A 19,185-nucleotide genomic window follows, 5' to 3' on the forward strand; every position below is an offset into this window, starting at 1 on the left:
ATCAGCTCAAAATGGCTTAAAGATTTAAATGTAAGACCTAAAAATACAAAACTCCTAGAAAAAACATTGGGAAAATACTAAAGGACCATGGTCTGGGCAAATATTTTTTTGTGTAAGACTTCAAAAGCACAGGCAACAAAAGCAAAAATAAAGTGGGATTATGTCAAGCTAAAAAGCTTTTGCACGGCAAAGGAAAAGGAAACAATCAACAAGGTAGCTGGACATGGTAGCTCACACCTATAATGCCAGCACTTTGGGAAGCTGAGGCAGGAGAATCACCTCACCCCAGGAGTTTGAGACCAGCCTGGGCAACATAGTGAGATCCCCTCTTAAAAACAAATAGAAACAAAATGAAGAGACAACCCATAGAATAGAAGAAAATATCTGCAAACTTTCTATCTGGCAAGGCATTAATAACCGGAATATGTAAGGCTCCCAAATGACTCAACAGCAAAAAATAAATAAATAAAATAAAATAAATTCAGATTTAAAAACAGGCAAAAGATCTGAGTAGACATTTCGCAAATGAAGACATACAAATGGCCAACGGGTATATGAAAAAAATGCTCAACATCACTAATCATCAGGGAAATGCAAATCAAAACCAAAATGAGATATTATCTTAACCCAGTCAGAATGGCTATTACAAAAACGTCAAAAAATAACAGATGTGGGGAGGATGCAGAGAAAGGAGAATGCTCTTACATGTTGGTAGGAATGTAAATTATTATAGCCATTATGGAAAACAGTATGGAGGTTCCTCAAAACACAAACAACAGAACTACTGTACGACCCAGCAATCCCACTGCTGAGTATATATCCAAAAGAAAGGAAATTAGTATATCAAAGAGATATTTGTATTCCCATGTTTATTGCAGCACTATCCACAATAGCCAAGATACGGAATCAACCCAAGTGTCCATCAATGGATGAATGGATAAAGAAAATGTGGTATATATACATAATGGAATATTTTTCACCCATGAAAAAGAACAAAATCCTAGCTGGGGAACAGTGGCTCACTCCTGTAATTCCAGCACTTTGGGAGGCTGAGGTGGAAAGACTGGTTGAGCTCAGGAGTTCAACCTGCTCAGGCCAGCTTGGGCAACAGAGTGAGACCTCATCTCTACAAAAAATTTAAAAAAAACAAAAAACCGGTATGGGGGCACATGCCTGTAGTTTCAGCTACTTGGGTGGCTGAGGCAGGAGGAATGCTTGAGCTCAGGAAGTCAAGACTGTAGTGAGTTACGACGGCCCACTGCACTCCAACCTGGGCAATAATGTGAGACCCTGTCTCAAAAAAAAAAAGAAAAAAACAAAAGAAAAAAAAGAAATCCTGTCATCTGCAGCAAAACGGATGGAAATTGAGGTCATTATGTTCAGTAAAATAAGCTAGGCATAGAAACATAAATATCGCATGTTCTCACTCATATGTGGGAGCTAAAAAAGTGGAACTAAAGGACGTAGAGAATAGAACCGTGGTTGCTGGAGGTTGGGAAGGTGGGTGTGAGATTGAGAAGAAATTAGTTAATAGGTACAAAATTACAGTTAGATAGAAATAATACGTTCTCGTATTTGATAGTAAATAACTTATAGTTACTACTTTATTATGTATTTAAAAGTAGCTAGAAGAATTGTCGTGTTTCCAAAACAAAGATAAATGTTTGAGATGACAGATATCCCAATTATCCTGATTTGATCATTGGACATTGTATACATGTATCAAAATACCACATGTATCTTTAAAAATACATTAAAAACCCTAAGGCTTAGTATTAAAAAACTTTGGTACTTCATATTTTTATATTGATTACATGTTGAAACAATATTCTGGACATACTGGGTTAAAACGTTATAGTTAATTTTTCCTGTTTTTCATTTTTAAACATGGCTACTAAAAAATTTAACACTACTTATTAGCTGGGCATGGTGGCAGGCGCCTGTAACCCCAGCTACTCGGGAGGCTGAAGCAGGAGAATTGCTTGAACCCAGGAGGCGGAGATTGCAATGAGCCAAGATCATGCCATTGCGCTCCAGCCCAGGCGACAGTGCGAGATTCTGTCTCAAAAAAATAAATAAATAAAAATAAATTTTAAAAAAACACTACTCATGTGGCTTGCATTATATTTCTATTAGGTAACACTGATCCAGAGGTTTGGTAAGTACTAGTTCCCATTTTTCCTAGTTTTTATATAATTTAATTGCTTATATTTATTTCTTTGATGTATCTAAAATTTATCTGGAAGACTCAAAAGTATTTTTTTCCCTTGAGAGTTAACCAGTACAATTTGCTAAATTTAGGATACTTTCTTTTGCTTGCAATATACTATTTTGGCCTATCTCACTCATACTAGTATCTGCTCTAGCAAAAGTATCTTTGGAAATATGTTTTAATAATTTTAAGCAGTGTAACTTTGGATTTCTGATGGTGTACCTCAATTATTACTCCTCTTGTCAAATGCTTCTTTGATATTGACTAGTGAGAGAAGTGCTATAATGGGGCAGTAAAATACTATCAAAGCACTGAAGATCGAGTATGTAAATTAGCCTGTTACCTGAGCACTTGTGTGTACGTGTATGTATGTTTGTATGTTTAATGCCTTTTTAGAGTATGTAAAATTTAAGCTGAGTCTTGAAGACTCATTAGGAATTGGCTAGGCAAGAAGAGTGGAAGACCTAGAGAAGAGTAAGTGCAAAGCACAAGGACTGGAAATGACATGAAATTTACTGTGTTCAATGAACCAAAAGAAATTCTGGAGTTCCATACGGTTGGAGCATGGGGGTGGGGGAACACAGGGGAAGGGTGAGAAATATAGTAAGCAGTAGATACGAACCAGGTGATGAAGGGCCTTGTGAGCCATTTTAAGGACAATGAAGAGTTTTACTTAAGCAGGGTAGTACCACAGAGGATTAACTCAGGAGGCCACCGTCATCTAGGTAGGTTCCTTTAAAGATATTAATTTCTACTTTTAACTTGTATCATTTCCTTTGTTCTCCTTAGGCTGACTTTGTTGTTTTTTCTAATCTTTTCAGTTGAATACTCCTTTCATTCTCTTCTTAATCTACATTTAAGATTATGAGTTTTACTTACATCAGCTTAACAATGTAGAGTATTTTCAGTACATTTCTTTTTAACTTTTATTTTAGGTGCAGGGTACATGTGCAGGTTTGTTACATAAGTAAACTGATGTCACGGGGGTTTGTTGTACATATTATTTTGCAACCCAGGTACTAAACCTAGTACCCAATAGTTATTTTTTTTCTTCTCCTCTTCATCCTCCCACCCTCCACCTTCAGGTAAGCCTCAGTGTCTGTTGTTCCCCTCTTTATGTCCCTGTGTTCTCATCATTTAGCTCCTACTTATAAGTGAGAACATGTGGTATTTGTTTTCTGTTCTCGCATTAGTTTTCTTAGGATAATGGCCTCCAGCTCCATCCATGACCCTGCAAAGGACACAATCTCATTCCTTTTTATGGCTGCATAGTATTCCATGGTGTATATGTACCACATTTTCTATACCTAGTCTGCCACTGAGAGGCATTTAGGTTGATTCCATGTTTTGGCTATTGTGAATAGTGTGGAAATGAACGCATGCATGCATGCGTCTTCCTGACATAACAGAACAATTTGTATTCTTTTGGGCATATATCCAGTAATGGGACTGCTGGGTCAAAAAGTAATTCTGTTTTCAGCCCTTTGAGGAATCACTACAATGGTTGATTTCACAATGGTTGATTTATCACTGTTTTTTAGATTTTCTGCTATTTTGTTCTTGATCTCCTCTGCGATCCGATAACTGTTTAGTTATTTATTTTTTATAGACGTGTATCACTCTGTTTCCTAGACTGGAGTACAATGGTGCCATCACAGTTCACTGCAGCCTTGACCTCACAGGCTCAATCTATCCTCCCATCGTTGCCTCCAGGGTAGTTGGGACTACAGGTGCGCACCACCACACCTGGCTAAATTGTGTGTGTGTGTGTGTGTGTGTGTGTATATACATATATACAATTTTTTTTTTTTTTAAATAAAGATGGGGTTTTGCCATGTTGTCCAGGCTGGTTTCAAACTCCTGGCCTCAAGCGATCCACCCACCTCGGCCTCCCAAAGTGCTGGGATTACAGGAGAGCCACCATGCTTGGCCTGTAAAACATACTTACAATTTTGAAAGTAGGCTGAAGGATGCTCCTTTTGCTTTTATTTCCAACACATTTTTAATGATTCTAACAAATCTATGGTTCTTAAAATTTTTAAACCATTCCATCTTTTCCACCCTTTTTCTAATTAGTGATAAAATTTTATAGTGGTGGTGAATTACTGTAGGATGTTACCTGAGACCAGCATGTAGATAAACCACAAGAGTTCTTAACCTGGGGGTCACAGACGGGATTCAAAGGATTTGTGAACAACCCAGATTGGTATATAAAACTTTCTGTAGATATTACAATTTCTGAGCACTGTTTTCATCAGATTTTTAGAGGCCCAAGACCCAAAGTAGATTAAGAACTATTAGGACAGAGGAAATCAAGAAGAAATGATTGAATTAACCCATTTATGCCAGAGGTGTAAGGTTTCTTTTTGAAAAATCAGAACTTGGAGATGACCTTGAGCAGTAGGATATAAATAACTCCCACAAGCTTAGCATTCCAATAATGGTACACTAGGCATAAACGGGTTAATAAAATCATGGCTAAACTACCTAAATATCTTTGCTTTACATCCACTTTACCCTATGGATACAATGAGTCCTCAAAATTCTGTATTTTGACCAAGCTATTAATACTTGTTGCTGAGGTTATCCAGGCAGAATGCCAAACCAACAATCTGCTCAAAGAGAGAAGGATAAAGAGGGAAATTAGAGAGGGAATTAAGAAATGCAAAAGACACTGCTCTAATGTTATTAGTTGATAGACAAATCAGAGATATTTAAAGAATAAATGTAGGCACATCTTACATATCCTTACATATCCTGGAAGAATAAAGAAAGTATTATAATTAAAATCTACAATAACCCAAAAGCAATTTTTTTTTAAACTAAAAATTTTCAGTTCTTCCCTCATCTGACCTTTTAGCAGAATAGCCAATTAACAGCATGATACAATCCTTTGGCTTTCCAGGTTACAATTGATTACTTCTTTACCCATCTCATCATGTCTGTTATAAGCCAGTCTAGTCCAGCCAAACATTCCTTCCTGCCTCTACACTTTTGTCCATAAAGTCTTCTCTGAGGTAATTAAAAAATAGACTGTTTTATGAATTAACATGCAAGAATATACAGATGCAAAACAATGCTATTCTCATATGAATGGGTTTGGTGGAGGGGCAAAAAGGAATAGTCATTATGAATATAAGCTTTGAGGGTGGTGGGGGAAAAGGAGAGGGATAGCATTAGGAGAAATACCTAATGCAGATGACGAGTTGATGGGTGCAGCAAATCACCATGGCACGTGTATACCTATGTAACAAACCTGCACATTCTGCACATGTATCCCAGAACTTAAAGTATATATTTAAAAAAAAATGTTGTTTAGAAAATAATAATAATATAAGCTTTGAAGTACCTCTAATCTCAACTTTCAATGTGCTTCACCACTTAATAGCAATTTTTAACTTTGGGTATGTTACTTAAGTTTTTGTCGCCTAGTCTGAAAATGGAGATCTATAATGATTTTGCCACAGGTCTGTTGAAGGATTAACAGATATTATATATGTAAAACATATAGCACAGTGTGACATACACAGTAAGCAGCAGTAAGTGAAGCCTATTATATTTCTTCAGTAAGTGTTTCTTGGGCACCATAAATACCAGATACTCTTTAGGTTATCTAGCAATTAACTATATGGGTGAGAGATCTATTCTAGAGGACTCAGAAGTACTGAAACTACTTTTTTCTATATTGCCTTGAGAGTTTAGTTCAGAAGTCACAAATGAAAAAGTCTTACTATTTTATTCTTTGTCTTTGACTCAAAATCTTATCTACTATGCTTGGCTCCAAATGACTATTTTAATAACCAAAATGAATACAGAAATACAGTTTTTTTAGAATTTTCAAAGGTATTTATAATTCGGCATTTTCCTACTCATCCAACCAGGTCTGCCAAATGAACTGATAGAACTCTGAAAGAACAAAGAATTTTGTCACTGAGATACCCAAAACAATGTACTACAGTACTTATTACATACTCAAAAAATATTTTTTGAGTAGGAGAATAAGCAAATGAATAACATTTGCTTAGCATAAACTTGAATGTTTTTAGAACTCTATCATACTGACCAGACAACTTTAAATCATTTTCACAAGCTACTTGGCCTTATACTATAATTTTAGTATTTCTTATAAATGTCTAAGAAAATAAATTTTTTACAAATGAAGAATTATTCTCATATTTTACTATGTATTAAGTTATCAAACTGGGATACAGTCATGGAGATACACAACGTAAATGAAATAAGAGTAAAAGGTACCCTCTGTCCCCTTATTCAAGTCCAGAAACCATCATGTTCAATCATAAAACCATTATGTTTACCTTTCCAGAAGGTTACTATGCACACAGAAATACCAGCCTCCCCTAATACACACCATTTTCTTTAAACACAAGATCTTACTAGACACATATATTCAGCAAAAATTCACTGAAATCCAACCATGCAGTATATCTTGTTCTAGGCTGATATAGGTGAACAAGAGAAGCAGAACCCATCCCCTTTTGGATGATACATTCTGATGGAAGAGTGGCAATAAACAGACAAACAGGTATGTAACATAAATTAGGAAGTGTGGTTACACTGGTGGTCCCCAGTGAATCACACCTCTTGGTATTACATATTGTACAGTCCTCAATACTAACTCTGGGTTTGGCCATGTGACTTGGTTTTCATAAGCACTTAGACACTGGGCCCTGTGACTCTTGGAAAGTTCCCTCCTGGGTTCCTGAGCTACCATGTAAAGAGGGTTCAGATACTCTGCTGAAGATCCCACAAAGATGGGGAGAGAGAGCTGCCTGACCAGCCCATTGCAGGTTTTTAGCTCCTGTTGACTCTATATGTCTTTAAGTAGGTGAGTAACTCTAGGCAAGACCAGTGGAAAGACTGCTCAGTTGAGCTCTGCTCAGAGAGCAGAAATGGAGCAAATAAATGGTAGTTGATTTGAGGCACTAAGTTTTGAGTTGGTTTGTTATACAACAGATAACTGAATCAGAAATTGAAAAGTATGATGAATTTTTTCACTCATACAACTTTCCAAAGCAGTATACATACAGACCTACTCATTCATTATAACATACCGTAAGCAGACACAGAAGGTCTCCAGGGACTACAGGAATTTAATAAACATGAACAGTCAGCTTGCTTTATAGCCTCCTGCCTTGCAACCTGTTTTTTCCCAAACCTTGTATGTTACGTGGTCATGTAGTCGGTTGGAATCAGCTACTGACAGACCCCAGCAACTTACAGATGAACCCAAGTGAACTTTCCGCCTCACCATGCTATAAAGTCTCCACCCCAGGAGGAGTTACAGCATCATTATCATTACATGCAACCTATGTGCTGGCATAACGACTGACTGTGTCTGCACCACTTGGGCCCCTCCTCTATATGTGATGACGTATCCTCTCCCTTCTCCACTGACCCATGAAATCTTCCTGTCACTCTCCCTCAGGGAGACACTGCTTTGGAGAATACTCTCAGTGATCTCTTTCCTTGTGATATGTAATAAAACTTCTATTGGTCAAAACCTGTGTTTTTGTGGACACTTGTTTGTTGCTTGCTAGGTGAACAACCCCACTTTTTTGAGGCGGGGGGCAATATTTCTATATTTATCAGCAATCTTGACTTCTTTTTCCACAGACTACTTTTTTTTTGAGACGGAGTCTTGCTCTGTCGCCCAGGCTGGAGTGCAATGGCACAATCTCGGCTCACTGCAACCTCCACCTCCCAGGTTCAAGCGATTCTCCTGCCTCCACCTCCCAAGTAGCTGGGAACAGGCGCTTGCCACCATGCCTGGCTAATTTTTGTATTTTTAGTACAGACGGAATTTCACCATGTTGGTGAGGCTGATCTCAAACTCCTGACCTCATGATCCGCCTGCCTCGGCCTCCCAAAGTGCTGAGATTACAGGCATGAGCCACCGCGCCTGGCCTCCACAGTCTATTTATTGATATCCTGTACCTGTTTTTCAACTGGGTTGTTTGAATTTCTTCCACTGATTTGTAAAACAGTCCTTTGTATGCCAATGAAATGAGCCCTTTGCCATAATATGTAACACAGATACTTTCTCCAGTTTTTTCAAATAAAAAAATTTGTTTTGCTACACTGGAGTTTTACATTTTTAAGTAGAAGAATTATTGTATCAATATGTTTTCCTTTATAGCTTCTGGGTTTCATTTTATGCTGCTGAGAAAAGAAAAACAGCTCAGAGCAGTCTGAGTTATGTGAGGCATGTAAAATTTATCAGGCCCAGAGAGACGTAAGTATGGGACTTCAGTCACACCCTATGTGCCCATGCCCAGGGGCAATTGTTTAAAGATATTTTGTTCCTGACTAACTGACTCACCCATTATCTTCATTTTCTTGGAATTTGTGATACAAGGAATAATGTATAGGCAATCAATAGCTTATGTTACATTAATGTAATTTCTTGGAAACAATTTAGGAATTGCTTCCTTTCATTTCAAAACCTAATTGTAACTGCTGCTAATTGGAGTCTACATTCAGGGCTACTTGAATCCACGCTCCTGGGTTACAATCCTCCACCCTGGCCCAAATAAGCCCTACTTACATGAATTTTGCCTCAGTTTCTTCCTTTCAGGTCAACACTATAAAGGACTTTATATTACAAGATTGTTTTAAAAAAAAAACTTATCCAAATGTTTTTAGTATATTTAGAGTTTCTTTCCTTTTAAAAACATATTTACATCTATGATACATCCAGAAGTTTTATTTGTATAGAAAATGAGTTATAGATTTGGCTTTAATGTTAGGAAACATTAGCTCATTGTCTAACCTGCCAAAATTTCGTATCTACTGTATTCTCCCACAGTGCTTAGCAATGTAGTATAGTTAAGCAAGAAATGTTCATATTTACTGGATCAAATCCTATCATGTACTAGTTGTGCTGCGGAATTCTATAAATTACTAATAATTTCTGTAACAAAATCATTCACTATATAAAGTTGAGAAAAAGAAATAAAACTAAGAAAACAAACATGACATATATAAAACTGGTATTATGTAAAAATGAAGACAAACAGACCTATTTTAAGTTAAAATATCCAGGGAAATAGTAGGAGGTGAAATGTATTCATTTATGTAAAAATATTTTCTTAAACAGCTACTGTGTGGCACACACTCTTACAGGTACTGTGGACACCAAAAGAAGAAAAATACATCACAGTCCAAGGCATCAAGGAGTTCCCAGTCTAGGAAGAAAACAGACAAGTACTCAGCCAATTAACTTATAGTGTAACAAGTGGTATACTAGGAATATGAGCAATGCATTATAAGCATCCACTCAATCTAGGATGATCAGGGAAGATTCCTGCAGGAGATGATAAACTACACAGAATTCAGAGGGACAAGAAGAAGTTTGCAAGATAAAGACAGGAAAAGGAAACTTCAAGGAGAGGGCGCACATAATGTGTATAAAGTCATGAGGGTGAAAGAGAATGTGAGCAATCTGAATAATAGGAATTAGTGTGGCATAGCTAACATTTAAGCTAGTTTGAGAAATGTGATGGGAAAAGATAAGATTGGAAAGATAAACGGGCTGAATCATAAAGATCCTTAACTAGTAGGCTAAAGAGTTCAATTGTTAACCTTCAGGCAACACTATTAAACAGGAAAGGGTCATATCCAAAATCATTTTTACCCCAACTTATTTTGAAAATTTTTAAACCTATAGAAAAAACGCAAGAATGGTTCAATTAGCACCCACGTAACCTTCACCTAGATTCACCAATTAATGTGTTGCCACATTTGCCCACTCTCACTCTGTTTGCTAAATGGTTTTAGAGTACCTGGGTGGTGTAAGGTTTGACCATTTGGTTAAGATAGTATCTTTCAGATGTCTGTATTAGAAAGGCACAGTTTCCCTTTGATAGTAATAATCAACAGGGTGATAACTTTGAGGCTTTGTGAATATTCTTGTCCCTGGCAATCCTTCAAACAACAGTTTCAGCAATTACTAAATCAATTATTACTATGGGGACTGTAAAATGGTGATTTTAAAACATCATTCTTTTTACATGTATTAGTCAGCATTCTTCTCCAAGAGTCTTTTGCTGGGTGTGGTACCTCATGCCTGTAATCTCAGCCAACTGGGAGGCTGAGGCAGGAGGATCACTTGAGGCCAGGAGTTTGAGACCAGTCTGGGCAACACAACAAGACCCTGTGAGAGGGAGGGAGGGAGGGAAGGAAAGAAGGAAAGAAGGAAAGAAAGAAAGAGAGAGAGAAGGAAGGAAGGAAGGAAGGGAGGGAGGGAGGGAGGGAGGGCGAGCCAAGCATGGTTGTGCAAGCCTGGAGTCTCAGCTACTTAGGAGGCTAGGACAGGGGGATTACTTGAGTCCAGGAGTTTGAGGCTGCAGTGAGTTATGATCATGCCACTCTACTCCAGCCTGAGTGACACAGTGAGATCTCGTCTCTAAAACAAACACAAGCCCCCTCTTTCAATTTTAATTTTTTTTAGTCTCAATATGGACTGATGGATTCTTTTAAAAATCAATGTTATAAGCAATTCTTAACTATTAACATTTTTATTGAGGTGAAATTCATATGACATAAAATTAACCATATTAAAGTGTAACCTTCAGTGGCATTTGATACATTCACAATGTTGTGCAATCATCACCTCCATGTATACTTCCAAAACATTTTCATTACTCAAAAGAAATTCCGATGCCTATTAAGCAGTCACTCTACATTCTGCCCTATTCCGAGCTGCTGGTAATCACCAATCTGCTTTCTATCTCTATGTATTTACCCATTTTGGATGTTTAATATAAACAGAATCATACAATATGTGATCTTTTGTGACCTGGCTTCTTTCACTCAGCACAATGTTTTCAAGGTTCAACCAAGTTGTAGCATACATCAACACTTTTTTTTTGTCTGTTTGAGACAGAGTCTCGTTCTGCCACCCAGGCTGGAGTGCAGTGGCACAATCTCGGCTCACTGCAACCTCTGCCTCCTGGGTTCACGCAATTCTCTTGCTTCAGCCTCCCGAGTAGCTAGGACCACTGGCATATGCCACCACACCTGGCTAATTTTTGTATTTTTAATGGAGATGGGGTTTCACCATGTTGGCCAGGCTAGTCTAGAACTCCTGACCTCAGGTGAGCCGCATACCTCGGCCTTCCAAAGTGCTGGGATTACAGGCATGAGCCGCCTGCCCGGCCTCAGCATTTCCTTTTTATGGCTAAATAACATTCCATTGTATGAATATACCATAATTTGTTTATCCATTCAAACGATGACATACATTTAGGCTATTTCCACCTTCTGGCTATTTAGAATAGTGCTGCTATAAACATTCATGTACAAAAGTATTTCAGTACTTGTTTTCAATTCTTTTGGATATACACGTAGGAGTGGAATAACTGAGTCATATGGTACTTCTTATGTTTAGCTTTTTGAGGAACCACCCAACTTTTCCATTGAGGCTGCACCATTTTATGTGCCTAACAAAAATGTATAAGGATTCCACTTATTCTACATTCTTGCCAGTTTGTTATTCCATTTTTTAATTATATCTATCCTAGTGAGCATAATGTATCTCTTGGTTTTGATTTGCATCTCCCTAATGACTAATGATGTTGAGCATCTTTTCTTGTGTTTGCCACTTCATCTTCTTTGGAGACAAGTTTTTTCAAGTCATTTGCCTACTTTTAATTGTACTGGCTTTTTCTGTGTAACAGTTCTTTATATATTGTGGATACCATACCCTTAAGAGATACATGATTTCCAAATAGTTTCTATAGGCCAGGTGTGATGGTTCATGCCTGTAATCCCAGCACTTTGGGAGGGCGAGGTGGGAGGATCACTTGAGGTCAGGAGTTTGAGACCAGCCTGGCCAACATGGTAAAACCCTGTCTCTACTAAAAATACAAAAATTAGCCAGGCATGGTGGCAGGTGCCTGTAATCCCAGCTATTTGGGAGGCTGAGGCAGAAGAATCACTTGACCCAGGAGGCAGAGGTTGCAGTGAGCCATGATCACACCACTGCACTCCAGCCTGAGCAACAGAGCAAGAGCTCCATCTCAAAACAAACAAACAACATTTTGTTTCTATCATTCTACAGATTGTCTTTCACATCTCTGACAATGTTCTTTGGTGCACAAAAATTTCTAATTTCAATGAAGTCCAATTTGTCTCATTTTGTTTCTTGTGCTTTCGGTGTCATATTTAAGAATCCACTGTCAAATCCAAGGTCATGAAGATTTACCCCTATGTTGTCTTCTAAGAGTTCTATAGTATCAGCTTTTATATTCATGTTGCTGATTCATTTCAGTTAATTTTTTTGTACATGATGTGAGGCAGGGGCCCAACTTCATTCTTTTGCATGCAGATATCCAGTTGTCCTAGCATCATCATTTCTTGAAGACTATTCTTTCCCCATGGAATCATCTACAGGTACTTGTATCCTGACATGTATCTATCATTTTGTAAGTGCTTTTCAACTTTCTGACATGACAAATTGTTCTGAGCTCACTTTGTACCTCACCTCTCGTCCTGTTATGGGGTGCAAGATTTAGAAACCGGGAACTGAAAGCTAGGTACAAATTTCACTCTTGAAAGATGGCTCTGACAGCAGTATTGAAAAAATGAAGAGTGAACCATTTCAAAAGCAAAGTTACCAATTAGAAGACTGTTAATCTGAATGGTGTGAAATAAATACTAGCTTGAGGAAAAGAGTAAAGCCATAGACAATATATTAAAAGATGAATCCTGAAAAGTCAGCAGACACTTAAACTAGTTTGCTAGGGATGACATAACAAACTACTACAGGTTAGGTGATTTAAACAATATCTGTAAAATATTTGAAGAGAGATATTCTGAGCCAAATATGAGTGACCAATGGCCCATGACACAGCCCTCAGGAGATCCTGAGAACATGTGTCCAAGGCAGTTGGGGCACAGCCTAGTTTTATACATTTTAGGGAGACATAAAACATCAAATACATGTAAGATATACACTGGTTCAATCCAGAAAGGCAGGACAACTTGAAGGGGCAGGGGGCTTCCAGGTTATACACAGATTTAAAAATTTTCTAACTGGCAATTGGCTGAAAGAGTTATTATCAATAGAAAGGAATGTCTGGGTTATGATAAGGGGTTGTGAAGACCAAATTTTATTATGCAGATGAAGCCAGGTAGCAGGCTTCAGAGAGTATAGATTATAAATGTTTCTTATCAAATTTAAGGTCTGTTTTGATGTTAAATGCTGGTCGGCTTCCCCTAAATTCCAAAAGGGAGGAGGGTATAATAAGGCATGTCCTATCCTCCCTTCCTGTCATGCCCTGAATCAGTTTTGCAGGTTAACTTTGAAGTGCCCTGGCCAAGGGGGTGATCTATTCAGATGGTTGGGGGGCCTTAGGATTTTATTTTTGGTTTATACTGGGCAACTAGCAAGACCCCATCTCTACAAAGAAATAAAACTAGCTGGGTATAGTGGTGCATGCTTGTATTCCCAGCTACTTGGGAGGCTGAGGCAAGAGGATTCCTTGAGCCCAGGAGGCCAAGGTTGAAGTAAGCCATGATCGTGCCACTGCACCTCAGCCTGGGCAACAGAGTGAGACCCTGTCTCTAAAAAAGAAAAAAAAAAAGAAGAGCAAATTTCTCAACTGCCACAGTGAAATACAATGTATTAATATATGCAGAGTTTTAAGAAAACAACTATCAACCTAGAAATTAATCCTATTTCTAAACTGTAATTCAAAAAGAAAATGAAATAAAGATATCTCAGGTAAAAATTAAGAGTTTAGAACTAAAAGACCCTCACCACAAATGAACTAGAAAAAGATAAAAAAGTAGAGTGAATAGAAAAAAAAAATGAAGTTAGAAATAAATCCAAATATAAATACAATATATAAACAGGGTGCCTGGGAAGCAGGACCTCCGAGGGGCTCAGCACTGATCCTGGGTAGGGCCAGGCAACTGCCCTTCCACCTGAAGCAGGGCTTGAGCTCCTCTCTGCCCGTGAGGGGATGCCGCTCTGGGAGAATAAGGCCACCTTGACCATGGCTATGTTGTATGCATGTCATAGAGATGTGAGTCCATCTCTGCCTTCATGTCTTCCTGGGTTCTTACTGTTCTTCCTCCCAGCCTGCCCATCCCATCTGGGGATGAGAAAGGTGAGAGTGCAGAAACATGCACTATAAGAACATGTGCCCAAGGTGGTTTGCGCACAGCCTGGAGCAGGGACACGTATGCTCAGTAAGGTTCAACACTGATTACAAGATTATGTTGAATGAAGTTTAAGTTTAATATCCTCTGTGCAATGTGTGGGGTGTGAGTGGGTCTGATAGGAATAGTCCTGAATGTATCTTCTACCTCTGATGTCTCCTTTCAGGAACCTGGCATCAACCATTACATTCTTTTTAATGGAAACGAATTATATTTTAATATACTACAGGTTGGACACTACAGATGAACTATTAAAGTTTATAATGTCAAAACTTTCTTAGACCAAAGGCATCTTTCTGTTAACTAAAAATAAAATTCTAAGTGCCCTACCTGACTAAGGACCCTCTTTTAGGCCAAAGGGACCCAACTTAACCTGAAAAACTAGTTCAGACCGTGACGGGAAAGGAGTGGTTAGACATGCCTCATTATACTCTCCTCCCTTTGGAGTTCAGGCACACAACTGACCAGCATTAACATTAAAATAAGAGATCCTAAGACTGACAGAACAGACTCTTTGCAGAAATAAGATACCAAATTCCAACCTGACTCTAGTATAGCATCACATGACAGATAGCAGAGCCCTGAAAGAAACCAAAGTATTTTACCTCAAAATATATTTCTCTGACATATTTTGCAATGGCCCTACAAAGCTGTCTGTTGTGGGGGAAATTTACATTCCAGAGAATCTTCTTCCCCTTCCAGGACTTTTTCTGATTCTGAAAAGACTGGCTGAGGGTCTAGCACCTATTAAGGGTCTGAATAGGGAATATTTGCCATCTATTGCCTCTGGGGGTGGCCACATATGAGATGTCATCTACATAACAAGAACGTTGGTCTCCACAACCCCTTAACCTAGACGCTCCTTTCTATTGATTCCAGGTCTTATAATAGCTCCTTCAACCAGTAAGAAAATAGCAGAATCTACCTATGACCTATAAGCCACCCCTCAACACCCCTTGAGTTATTCCCCCTTTCCAGACCAAACCATTGTATGCCTCACATGTACTAACTGATGTCTTATGTCTCCCTAAAACATAGAAAACCATGCTACGACCAAACCACCTTGGGCACATGTTCACAGGACATCCCGAGGCTGTGTCATGAGTTATGATCTGTAACCCTAATGAAATAAATTTCTAAACTGCTAGAGACCTGTCTCAGGATTAAGATGGCAGATAGGAGGCAGAACTAGCTTGCAGCTCCCACTCAGACAGAACAGTATGTGGAGACTCATATCGTAAACTTTTGCTCCAAGAACTACCACAGGAACATACTAAGAAAGCCAAGAGAATCCACAGACCCTCTAAGGAACTGTGTCACCACTGCAGGCTCCCCAAGATGCCGAAGAACTGTGAGTCTGCTTGCTTTCTGAATGGGGAGGCTCATGATCTGGGGCAAGTACTCAGCCCTAGTCACTAGCAGCCTGGAAATAGACTCGGTGCTGTTGGGGGGTTACAGCGGGAGTGAGACTGGCCTTCAGGACTGTGGCCGAGTGGGAGCAGGGTGAGGCCTGTGAGTGCCGGCTTTCCCCGACTTCCCTGGTGACCTGTATGACTCAGTAGAGGCGGCCGTAAACCCCCTGGGAATATAACTTCATTGGACTGGGAACCACACCCTCATCCCCCAGAGCAGCCACAGCAAGCCCTGCCCAAGGAGAGGCTGAGCTCAGACATGCCTATCCCTGCTCCCACCTGGTGGTCTTTCTCCACCTGCCCTTGTAGCTGACGACAATGGTAGTAATGTCTTGGGAGCTCTATGGCCCTGCCCACTACCTGAGAAACCTGAATACTTAACCAGGTGTCCCTAGGGCAAGTTTGCATCCTCCTTGTAGGACCACAGCTGATGCACTATCGAAAGTGCCACCTCCTGGCTGTAGGCCAACCAACATAAAACCAGCACACTAAACAAAAACACAACCAAAGACCTTCACAGAGTCCACTTTACTCCCCTGTTACCTCCACTGGAGCAAGTGCTGATATCCACGGCTACAAGACCTGAAGATGGATATCACAGGACTCTTTGCAGACACTCCCCAGTACCAGTCTGGAGCCCAGTACCTCCGCTGAGTGCCTAGACCCAGAAGATCAAAAACAAAAGTTCAGCTCTCAGGAAGCCCCATTCCTAAGAGAACGGGGAGAACACCACATCAAAGGGAGCACCCCATGGGACAAAAGAATCTGAACAGCAACCCTTCAATCCCAGATCTTCCCTCTTAACACAGTCTACCCAAATGGGAAGGATCCAGAAAAACAATTCTGGTAATATGACAAAACAAGATTCTTTAGTACCCCCAAAAGATCATACCAGCTCACTAGCAATGGATGCAAACCAAGACAAAATCTCTGAATTGCCAGAAAAAGAATTCAGAAGGTAGATTATTAAGCTAATCAAGCAGGCACCAGAGAAGGGTGAAGTCCAACTTAAAGAAATCAAAAACATGATACAGGATATGAAAGAAAAATTCTTCAGTGAAATAGATAGCATACATATCAATAAAAAACAATAAAAACTTCTGGAAATCAAGGACACACTCAGAGAAATGCAAAATTCACCTGGAAAGTCTCAGCAGTAGAATCAAACAAGCAGAAGAAAGAACTTCAGAGCCTGAAGAGAAGGCTTTCGAATTAACCCAATCCATCAAAGACAAAGAAAAAAGAATTTAAAAATATGAACAAAGCCTCCAAGAAGTTTGAGACTATGTTAAACGTACAAAGCTAAGAATAATTAGTGTTCCCAAGGAAAAAGAGAAAGATAAAAGTTTAGAAAATGTATTTGTGCAGATAGTCAAGGAAAACTTCTCCAGTCTTGCTAGAGATCTAGACAAGCAAATACAAGAAGCACAAAGAGCACCTGGGAAATTCATCACAAAAAGATTATCATCTAAGCATATAGTCATCAAGTTATCTAACGCCAAGACAAAGGAAAGAACCTTAAGAGCTGTGAGGCAAAAGCATCAGGTAACCTATAAAAGGAAAACCTATCAGATTAACAGCAGATTTCTCAGCAGAAACCCTACAAGCTACAAGGGACTGAGGTCCTGTTTTAACCTCCTTAAACAAAACAATTAGCAGCCAAGAATTTTGTATCCAGTGAAACTAAGCTTCATAAATGAAGGAAAGACAGTCTTTTCCAGACAAACAAATGCTGAGAGAATTCATTCACTACCAAGTCAGCACTACAAGAACTGCTAAAAGGAACTCTAAATCTTGAAACAAATCCTCAAAATACACCAAAATAGAATCTCCTTAAAGCATAAGTTTCACAGGACCCTATATAACAATAACAATAACACAATGGAAAAAAAACAAAAACAAAAAAAACCACACAAGATATTCAGGCAACAAATAGTACAACGAATAGAACAGTATCTCACATCTCAATACTATCATTGAATGTAAATGGCCTAAATGCTCCACTTAAAAGATACAGAATAGCAGAACAGATAAGAATTCACCAACCAAGTTTCTGCTGTCTTTAGGAGACTCACCTAACATATAAGGACTAACACAAACTTAAGGTAAAGGTGTGGAAAAAGACATTCCATGCAAATGTACACCAAAAGTAGGAGTAGTAGCAGCTATCCTTGTATCAAACAAAACAAACTTCAAAGCAACAGCAGTTTAAAAAGACAAAGAGAGACATTATATAATGATAAAAGGACTACTCCAAAAGTAAAACATCACAATTCTAAATATATATGCACCTAACACTGGAGCCCCCACATTTATAAAACAATTACTACTAGACCTAAGAAATGAGATAGACGGCAACACAATAATAGTGGGAAACTTTAATACTCCACTGACAGCATTAGACAGATCATCAAGACAGAAAGTCAACAAAGAAACAATGGACTTAAATTATACCCTACAACAGATGGACTTAACGGATATTTACAGAATATTCTACCCAGCAACTGCAGAATATATACTCTATTCATCAGTACATGGAACATTCTTCAAGATGGACCATATGATAGACCACAAAACAACTTTCAGTAAATTTAAGAAAATTGAAATATACCAAGTATTCTCTCAGACCACAGTGGAATAAAATTGGAAATCAACTCCAAAAGGAATACTCAAAACAATGCAAATACATGGAAATTAAATAACCTGCTCCTGAGTGATCACTGAGTCAAAAATGAAATCAAGATGGAAATTAAAAACTTCTTTGAACTGAACGATAATAGTGACACAATCTATCAAAACCTCTGGGATACAGCAAAAGCGACGCTAAGAGGAAAGTTCATCTTATTAAATGTCTACATCAAAATGTCTGAAAGAGCACAAATAGACAATCTAAGTAAGTTCACACCTCATAGAACTGGAAAAACAAGAACAATTCAGACCCAAACTCGGCAGAAGAAAAGAAATACCAAACATCAGAGTGGAACTAAATGAAATGGAAACAAACAAAAAACTACAAAACATAAATGAAACAAAAAGCTGGTTCTTTGAAAAGATAAATAAAAATGACAGACCATTAGCGAGATTAACCAAGAAAAGAAGAGAGAAGGCTGACTGTGGTGGCTCACGCCTTTAATCTCACCCTTTGGGAGGCCAAGACGGGCGGATCATGACCAGCCTGGTCAACATGGTGAAACCCTCTCTCTACTAAAAATACAAAAATTAGCCAGGCAGAGTGGCACATGCCTATAAACTCAGCTACTCAGGAGGCCGAGGCAGGTGAACCACTTGAACCTGGGAGGCAGAGGATGCAGTGAGCTGAGATCCCGCCACTGCACTCCAACCTGAGCAACAGAGGAGGACTCCATCTCAAAAAAA

The 19,185-nt window shown here is 38.8% G+C and overlaps 1 protein-coding gene and 1 pseudogene across 2 annotated transcripts in view; one reads left to right on the plus strand and one right to left on the minus strand.

Annotated features, from left to right (window-relative positions):
* Positions 1 to 19,185, minus strand: part of FNDC3A (fibronectin type III domain containing 3A) — a 227,413-nt gene that overhangs the window by 139,096 nt on the left and 69,132 nt on the right. The gene's annotated exons all lie outside the window — the stretch shown is intronic.
* Positions 14,200 to 19,185, plus strand: part of LOC105552845 — a 10,722-nt pseudogene continuing 5,736 nt past the window's right edge.

Source organism: Mandrillus leucophaeus, unplaced genomic scaffold, assembly GCF_000951045.1.
Source record: "Mandrillus leucophaeus isolate KB7577 unplaced genomic scaffold, Mleu.le_1.0 Scaffold577, whole genome shotgun sequence".
Taxonomy (NCBI): domain Eukaryota; kingdom Metazoa; phylum Chordata; class Mammalia; order Primates; family Cercopithecidae; genus Mandrillus; species Mandrillus leucophaeus.